The following is a 9,822-nucleotide window of genomic DNA, read 5'->3' as shown; positions in this document are numbered from 1 at the left end:
TGGCGGCGTGCGAGCAAGTGTCGGGCCTTCCTTCTTCCCGACGCCGATACCTTCCCCAACGGGTCGAACGGCCCTCCCGGGTGAAGCTCACGCGCTCCTCCCACGGCGATCTCACCGTCGGCGACCTCAATGCCCTCCTCGACCGCCTCGCCGCCGCCAAGTTTCATCCTGACGCTGAGACGCGACGCCGCGACTTCCGATTCGTGACGAGCCGCGGTGGTGGTGGGGGATCGGATTCGTGACGCGCCGCGGTGGTGGTGAGGGAGTCGGTGAGTTGTTTGGGTTGTTTTTTTAATAGGTTTTGGGTTTCGGTCGAGAGTTTTTTGGGTTGTTTTTTGAATAGGTTTTGGGTTTCGGTCGAGAGTTTTTTGGGGTTTTTTTTTTCAATTATTAAATGCTTGCGTGTTGTGTGTGAAAATTGGTATTCGGTTTTAACGACATTCCTCGATTTACGCGATTAGTTAAGGCCGAATATATGATTTCCGATTTTCTAATTAAGCGTGTCCAACAAATGGGCGGGAATTTTAAAGAGTAAATGTGTATTTTTCAATACTGTTAATAAATCCAATTGGCTATTAACAATAAATTAACATAATGTGGGCTAAAAATTAATTCCTTATATCCGGGTGACCATATATCTTAATAACCCTTTATAAAATAGCATGGACGTTCTCAACCATATTATTTATTGCTGACCCGACGTATTGACCAAAAAAACAGACAAATATTGGAATAGATTGCAGGAACAAAACTAGTCGACGAATAAAAGAAGAGAACATTACCACAAAAAGAGTAACCGATCGAAGCTGCGTACTCAACGAGTATGACCAAAATAACTCTTCAAAGTCATGAACTCGGCAATTTTCACCAAATGAATTAAAGGGTCTCGAATATATTGTTTATATTTGATAGAAAAGTGTGAAACGTTTGCTATTTCATGTGATTTATTTAGTATGTAGTTATGACATGTATGTTGTAACTGTGAATCTTCGATATAGAGGCAATTTCCAAAGGTATTATACGGACAAAGAAAATATTAAGTTTTAAAAAAATCCCATGTTGAATGGAATTTGGAATTAGAGACCTTGCTTTTGGGGTAGACCTTGCTTATTCTAAGTCTTCACATTTTTTTTAATATTATTTATCGATTCCTCGGTTATGCTTCTTTTGCTTTCCATAGATAGAAATAGACCTTGCTTGACTTAATTAATGTTTTGACTTGTTCTATGAAGTCCTTGATTTCTAATTTAACGAATTGTATCTGTATTTTAGGTTTCGAGATTTTCTTCAATTTGGGGATTTCTCTTCAATTGAACTTTGATCGAAGCACGTGATGATGTTAGCAGCTAGTGTGAAATTAGGATTTGAAAATGAGTTCACATATTCCCACACAATGATCGTATAGTAGTTAAAGTTACAATAATCGGGAATCATGTGGTCGAAAGGATAGTCATCGACAATGGAAGCTTGGTCGACATCCTGTATGGAGAAACATTCGGAAAGATGAACTTGAAGGCAGATTTGCTCACACCATCTCCGACCAAGCTATACAACTTCATAGGAGATGCCATAATGTCGAGTGGCCTCATCTCACTTCCACTGACTCTCGGTGAGCATAAAAAAATAAAAAATATCAACACGAAATGTGTCGTGGTCCAAGGATCTTCAGCTTTGAATGCATCAATCGGGAGACCAAATCTACATGAGCTTGGAGCAATTACGTCAGTAAAATATCTTACCGTCAAATTCCCAACAAAGCTAGGGATCGGAGTAGCAAAAGGAGATAAAAAAAAACTACTACAAGCTGCTACTCGGAGACAAATGTGGCCACACAGTAGTGATGATCCAAGATTGCAGAGCAAAGGCTATGTCGGTCGAGGGGATGACGTGGAGCTAGTCATCCTGAATCCCGCTCAACCCGAGAAAGCTTTACAAGTCGGCAAGTTCCAGAACCAAGATATAAGAACCGAACTCATTTCGTTATCAGCAAATAATTTAGATGTTTTTATTGGAAACAATCGGATATGATAGGAATAGATCACAATCATGCTTGCCAAGGACTGAACATTGATCCTAAACTTAGGCAGATTAGACAAAAAAGAAGACCCATGAATGCTGATAGATACGCATCACTCATAGAAGAAGTCGACAAACTTATTTCTAATGGTCAATTAGAGAAACAAAATATCCTAGTTGGCTTGCCAATCCCATTTTAGTTAAAAAAAAAAAATTCGAATGCTAAATGGCGTATGTGTGTAGATTTCACTGATCTTAATAAAGCCTGTTCTAAAGATAATTTTCCAATCCCTAGAATTTACTAGCTAGTCGATGTCACAACAGTAATGAATTGTTAAGTTTCATGGATGTGTATTCGGGTTACAATCAAATCTCGATGTATGGTCCAGATGAAGACCATACTGCATTCCTTACCGATCGAGGCTTATATTGCTATATAGTGATGCTATTCGGTCTAAAAGATGCCGTTGCCACTTACCAAAGATTAGTGAACTTAATGTTTGCTAATCAGTTAGGTATTACCATGGAAGCTTACATCGACGACTTACTAGTGAAGACTAGAATTGTGACTAATCTTGTTATGGACCTCACTGTTACATTTGGAATTTCAAGCATTTTAGGATGAAACTTAATCCTTTAGAATGTACTTTTGGTGTTTCTGCAAGAAAGTTCCTTGGCTACATCGTCCACAAAAGAGGTATTGAAGAAAATGTGAGCAAGATCAATGCCCTACTCAAGATGAAGCCGCCAAGAAGTATTAAAGAAGTACAAAAATTCATCGGTTCAATCACCGCACTCGGAAGATTTATTCCCGATCCACTGAAAAAGACCGTTAGATTCTTCGACCGCTTGAGAGGATCCATAGAATTTGAATGGACTAAAGAGTGTAACAAAGACTTGAAAATATTAAAGGAATATCTCAATTGTCCACCACAACTCATGAAAGTACAAACAGGAGTGTTGCTCAACATAAACTTGGTGGTATCCGGACATGTTGTCAGTTCGGCGCTCATAAAAAAAGGCTCTATTCAACTCCCGGTGTACTACACTAGTCGCCAAATGGAAGATGCCGAAACTTGGTATCCCGAGTTTGAAAAATTGGCATTAGCTCTAAAGACAGCATCTAGGAAACTTCGCCACTATTTCCTTGCTTATCCTATCACGGTGCTGACCAACTTCCCCCTTCGAAAAGTCTTGCAAAAGCCAGACGCCTTTGGTCGGTTGAGGAAATGGTCGATCGAGCTCACCCAGTAAGAAATCAACTATCAACCCAGACCAGCTATGAAAGGACATGCGGTCGTTGATTTCTTAGCAGAATTCACGTATCGACGTGTGGAAACACCAATTTGTGAGTTATTGTTGATGGGGCGGAAAATATCTACGAATCGGGAGTGGAAATGGTCTTTTCAGCCCAAGATGGCTATCAAGTAAGCATTTCTCTACACTTTAAGTTTAAAGCTTCTAATAATGAAGTCGAATACAAAGTTGTAATTAATGGGTTAAAGTTAGCCAAATCTTGTAACATCAAAAAGATATTTGTCTACTCGGATTCTCAACTGATGGTTAATCAAATAACCAATGAATTCCATGTTAGAGGAGAAAGCATGATGCAATACGCTACAACAACGAAAGCTTTGGTGGAAGCATTCGAGCATGTGGAGTTCAGGCAAATCCCAAGGGAAGAAAACACCAGATCTAGCTCAGCCGAAGGGACGATGGAACAACCGATCATCGACATCGAAATGCCGAACATCTACATGGTTGATATACAAATGATCGGAAAGAAGGAATCGTGGATGAATCCGATCGTCCAATTCCTTAAAAATGAAATCCTTCCTGCAAATAATACAAAAGTCAAGAACGGAAATATAGAGCTTCTCGGTATATCTCCAAGGCGACTCATTATACAAGAGAGGATTCTCCACACCACTCATGAAATATGTGAATGAAGAAGATGCCAATTACATCTTAAGAGAATTACATGGAGGAATCTGTGGAAACCATAACTATGGAATGGCCCTAGCCTAAAAAATATGGAGGCAAGGCATTTTTCTGGCCCACCATGAAGGCAGAGGCAAATGAGTTTGTTCGGAAGTGTGGGAGTTGTCAAAGATTTGCCAATTTCTCGAGAAAGTCCCATTTCTAATCTTATAAATATCGTTTGCTCGGTGCCTTTTTTCGAGTGAGGAATCGATTTTATTGGCCCCATGCCGAAAGGAAAAGGAAATTGCAAATAAGAATAAGCGGTAGTCGCAATTGACTACTTCACAAAGCGGGAGGAAGCCGAGCCGCTGGCAAGTATTACAGAAAACAAAATAGAAATCTTTGTTTGGAAAAACATCATTTCTAGATTTGGCATCTCGAAGAAGATCATCACCGACCATGGAACATTGTTTGATTGTAAAAAATTCAAACTATTGTGTGAGAAAAATGGAATCCAAGAGGCTTTCTCTACACCGATCAGGCCCCAAGCTAATGGTTTGGTGGACGCAGTCAACAAATCAATCAAGCATGGACTAAAGAAAAAGCTAGGCGACTATATAGGTGCTTGGGTTGATGAGTTTCCAAGAGTTTTATTGGCCTACCGAACATTAATACACTCATCGACATGAGATATCCCTTTCTATCTAGCATTCAGAACTGAAACAATTGTACTTGTCAGTATCAATTCTTCTAACTGAGAAAACTATTCCGAAAAGGTACATAATATTAATCTCAAAGAAAATCTCGATTTCTTAGAAGAAAAAAAGAAAATGTGAGAGTACATAATTTGGCTAACCAGACAAGAATTCCATTATGTTTTAACAGATAGGTATGTTCAAGAAACTTCCGAATAGGCGGCAAAGTTCTCAAAAAATTAGTCTTGCATACCAAAAATCCAACAGATGGAGTGCTTGGACCAAACTGGGAGGGCCCATATACGGTCATCTCATTACTCGGAAATGGTGCATATAAGTTAGACATCGGAGGAAAATAAGAAAAAAAAACTCCTAGAATGCAGAACACCTAATCTGATTCTACCCTTAAAATTTATTTGTATTTAAATAAAGGCCAATGGCCAAGCATTTCAATTTAATCAAGGCATGCGGCCAAGTACTTTGTAAAATTTACAAGGCGTTTAGCCAAGTAGATTTTCATTTCAATCAAGGCATTTAAACTGTTATTTTTTTTTTAAAAAAAAAACTGTTATTTTTGTTGTTATATTTTTCTCTTATTTTATTTTGTCTACTTGGAAAATTATTTTGTAAATTTTTTTTTTGTTCAATTTAAAAACTATTCGAAAAAATTTATCCCCCGAATACTTTTAAATTACTTGTTCATAACAAAACAAAAGCATAAACAAAACGGCTAAGACGATAATGGTTGCTAAAGTCCTAGCCACGGACATTCGTTCCGAAAGAGAAAGGAAAAAAAATGTTACTAAAAAGATAATTATTGAGGAACCATATGGATGGTATCCCGATTAAAAATAAAAAAATATTATTACAGAATTAAATTGTTCTGAAACCTTCAGTAGAGGTTTTCCAAAACAATATATATATATATATATATATATATATATATATATATATATATATATATATATATATATAAAGGAGAGAAATAGTTCATTTGGTAGGCTTGAAAAGATCATGCTCGGGCTGGTCGGAAGGAGGAGTCGGGGCCACAACGCTCAAAGGCTCTGGGTCATCAAACTTGGAATCGAGATGCTCCGATTCTTTATCCTGAGAGTGGTTGGGAATCTCGAAATCGACGACGTCCAAATTGGGATTTTTCACCTTAAGGCGATCCATAATTTTGACCTGACCTGCCTAATAATATTTTACCAGCCCCGCCGAATACTCATCCGACTCCTTGAAAGTCTCATCTGCCTTCGCGATATCTGCGGCCATCTGAGTCTTGCCAGTCTTGAATCTAACTTTCATTCTTTCTTAAGAAGCCACCGCTTCCTCTGCTTTCGTCTCGACCTCTTCAATTTTCTGCTCGACATTCTTGAGCAGCGTTCTCAGCTCGGCATTTGAAGCCTTAAGATTCTTCACTTCCCCCAAAAGCTTCTCTTTGTCGAGAATCCCATTGATGGGTTGAGACAAATCGGCAACAGCCTAAAAAGACAGATAAATATATAATTTAATTTTCTTAAAATGACAAAATCGAGAGTCAAAGAAATTTTCCTTTTTCTACTCTTTACTTACCAAAGCAACAGTGAACCAGCTGAGCACCGCGAGCTACTTGAGGAAAATCGACCACGTTCTTCGCCACTTTCATGGCGGGAACTCCGACCATGTAATTAAATACATGATCCAAGTGGTCAGGAGCATCAACAGTGTTCAGAGGAGCAGAAGGATTCATTGAAGATGAGGGCCATGATTCATTTTTGATGGAGGTCGGTGGACCTTTGCTTTGGGTCAACTCGAGACTTCTTCGGCGAACCCTTTTCTAGGAAGAAGCTGCTCATTTCCCAGAAGACTTGAGCAGAGGCACCTTAAAACCATTCGGGAGGATAAGGCCAAAAGAAATGTTCGGTATTTTACCCATTACTACATAGTAAAAAAAAACGTTTAAAGTTAGAACTATACATTAGATACAAATCCATACACAAAATTAAAGCGCACTAATTAGGAGATGATTTGGAGGATGATAAGCCCAATAATATTGAGACATATTTTTGTCCGTCCAAAGTGTTTTATATGATCGCTCGGTAGTTGAGAGACACGTGACATAGCTCGTATCTTCAGCACCGGATCGGGAATCTGCAATAAATAAAAGACCATTGATCAGAACGAGTACACAAAACTAAAATAATATTTTACAATTAAAGAAACAATGCACTCACCAAAGGTGGAATAGGAACCAGGAGTTGAATTACGACTCTTTGGCAAGTCGGAATAACTAATAAAGAAAAATCTATCCTTTCAATCGTTGTTGATGGTCGACAAATCCAAAACCATATTCAACTTGTCTGATGAAGTCAAGTTATACCACTTGTTACATCCGGGGTTCAATTTGAGTTTATAATAACAAGAGACAACTGCTGGCGATGGATCCCGATCGTAAAATTTTCTTCATAGCACGATCATGCAGACTAGTATGTGATACACATTTGGATTCAGCTGAGTAGGAGCAAGGTTCGAACCATTCTATATTTTTTCTATGAGTGAAAAAGGAAGTCCACTGAGGACCCTCACTATCGGAGGATTCAAAGCCACAAATCCCGAAAGAGGTAGTGAGCAAATTGAGTTGGAGAGGAAGCGATCAACCCTATACTGTTAGGAATTCTTGCCCACGAGAGATAATAAATAAATGATTACTAAATAGAATAATGGTTTACTTTATTAGCATCATATGATTAGTGGGTTGAGGTCTGAATATCAGAATCAATAGCAACTATCATCCATAGCCTCCATATTAAACTGAGTCATGTCCTTGGCACCTGAGTTCGGGCGATGTTGCTAAAACATGGTCGATGACTAATACATACCTGGATAACTGTATCTTAAGTCATATATGTGGAACACTAGTGAAGGTTGATCACGACGTGCGAGCATTCTACACTTATGGTAAGTGTACGACCCAGACAAACTTTGGTTGTAGATGTGTCGTTTAAGTACCGTTATGACACACTAACCGAGGTTGCTATGATGGTCACAGTGAGAGTTGATCTAAATCCCGGAGTGATCATGGACACTGGATCATGTTACCGAACTCTTTGACTCGTTCACTAAAAGGCTACTATCATGCTAATCACAACTTATGTCTTGGGAGTTTCGGAGCATGATTCGAGTGGGAATTGGTTGACAGATACGGAATCCAGCCTTCCTGAAAGAAGTTCAATGTTCACTCACCTAAGGGTTGATTCCAGAACCAATAGATTGCCGGCACTTCCGAAGTTTGTACGTTTGGAAGAATCTTTCATTGGGGAAGCAACAATGCTTAAGGTATATATGTATCAAGAAAGGTGTAACAGATTAATTGACCTTTCTCGATATGAGTTGAACGTTGAGGATCTTGATCACGTACTGACTAGATCAGTGGACACTCGTCACGATGAGTAAATATAATTCTAGTATAAAGGAGAGTTCCCTATTGACTTACCTAGGTGGAGTCTGACCAAGATTAGACAAATCGATGTGGAAAAAGAAAGGAATTTTTCGTATTTTCATCGGATTTGTTAACTATTACTAGGTCCATAGTCGGCTTCGATAAGACGAATAAAGAACCTTTAATAATAATGTGTTTTCATCATTATAATCTCACTAGTTGTAATTGTGATTGACAGCATCAATTCTGAAATATGGGTATTTTCATAATTAAATAATTATTTATGATAGTATTAATTATTTATTGTTTGATCAAGTAAATAATTAATCAATTACTTATTTGTTTATTGTTGGATCAAATAAATAAATAATTAATTAGGTTTTAAGCAATCGGGCCTTGCACTAAATGAGGTGGAGAATTTTAGAGTTTCGGGCATTGGAATTTGCGCCAAAAACTCCTTGGCCGTGTGCCAAAATTCGTCCATACCCATTATTGGTACTAACCAATTTTATTCTCTTTAGTTGTTTAAATAAAGGAGAGAGAAAAATATTTAAAATGAAATAAGATATTGTCATTTATTATCTTTCATGAATATGATGAGAGAATAATATTTAAAAGGAAATACGATATTGTCCTTTATTCTCTCTCATGAATATTAGGAGAGAATAATATTTAAAAGGAAATAAGATGTCGTCTCTTATTCTCTTTAATGAGAGAATAATATTTAAAATGAAATAAGATATTTCCTTTTGTTGTCAATGGTGCCCACAAGAAGAGTAATAGTCTTTACTTGTGTACATTTGATGTAATAAAATCTCACGAAGACTCTTGTTTGTAATTGCTGAATTATTAATAAAAGTTGAAACGTTTATTCATTCTTCCTTGTCTGTTTAAAGTTTTATGATATACTATAGTCTTTAGTCCTTAAACAAACCTAACAACATATGAAGAGACAAATATAGATTTGCATGAACAAACTCTTCATGGTTTGCTTAAAACAATATATTCGCAATCCAAGGATCAAAGGACTATTGATCTCAGCACGATTGTTAGGAGAATCTATGATGTCTGGTTATGGGACATAGAGAGTTGGAGACTCCATAGTTCTTCTAGGTATCTTCTGAAGATACTGAATTGACCACTGCACTTCTAGAGATAGAATAAGAACAAACCATTTAACCTCTTATGTCTCGAAGTCACTACGCATGAATTGCATCATGCTTACCTCATCCTGAAATGAGACATGTCATCTCATAGCTTACGTATTCTCATTTGAGAAAGTCAGAGTACGGACACACTATGTGATTCTAAACAGGACCTATTGGTGAAGTACTAAGTTATGAAGATGACATGAGTAACTTTGTGAAGATCTCATAGATATGGAATTCATGTACAAGATTGCTGAAATGCAATGTATATCACCTCATGCTTTGTTCATTGGAATGTGAATAAATGAACTAGCCAGTGTCCAAATTGAGTCACGACTCTTTTTAGATGAATCAATGTGACTTGTTAGCTCCTCGTCAATACCTTATTTCTAACTTATTCACAAGCGACAAAAGAGTTGGGGAAATAACAACTAGAAAGGTAAAATGGTAATTTTGTAAATCACATCTAGCTAATGATATTCATGAAGGGTAAACATAGATAATATTCAGTGGATTCACTCATCACAATTAAGTTGAATTCTTAAGTAGAAAATAAATTCATTTGAACCGAGAGATTCTCAGTGTCAACTCTTTAGTGGAGTCAGTTGACATTAAGGTA

The sequence above is a fragment of the Urtica dioica genome, chromosome 10, assembly GCF_054948205.1.
Source record: "Urtica dioica subsp. dioica isolate 48M chromosome 10, U.dioica_male_clone48M_v1_H2, whole genome shotgun sequence".
Classification (NCBI taxonomy): Eukaryota; Viridiplantae; Streptophyta; class Magnoliopsida; order Rosales; family Urticaceae; genus Urtica; species Urtica dioica.
This window is presented reverse-complemented; position numbering follows the sequence as displayed.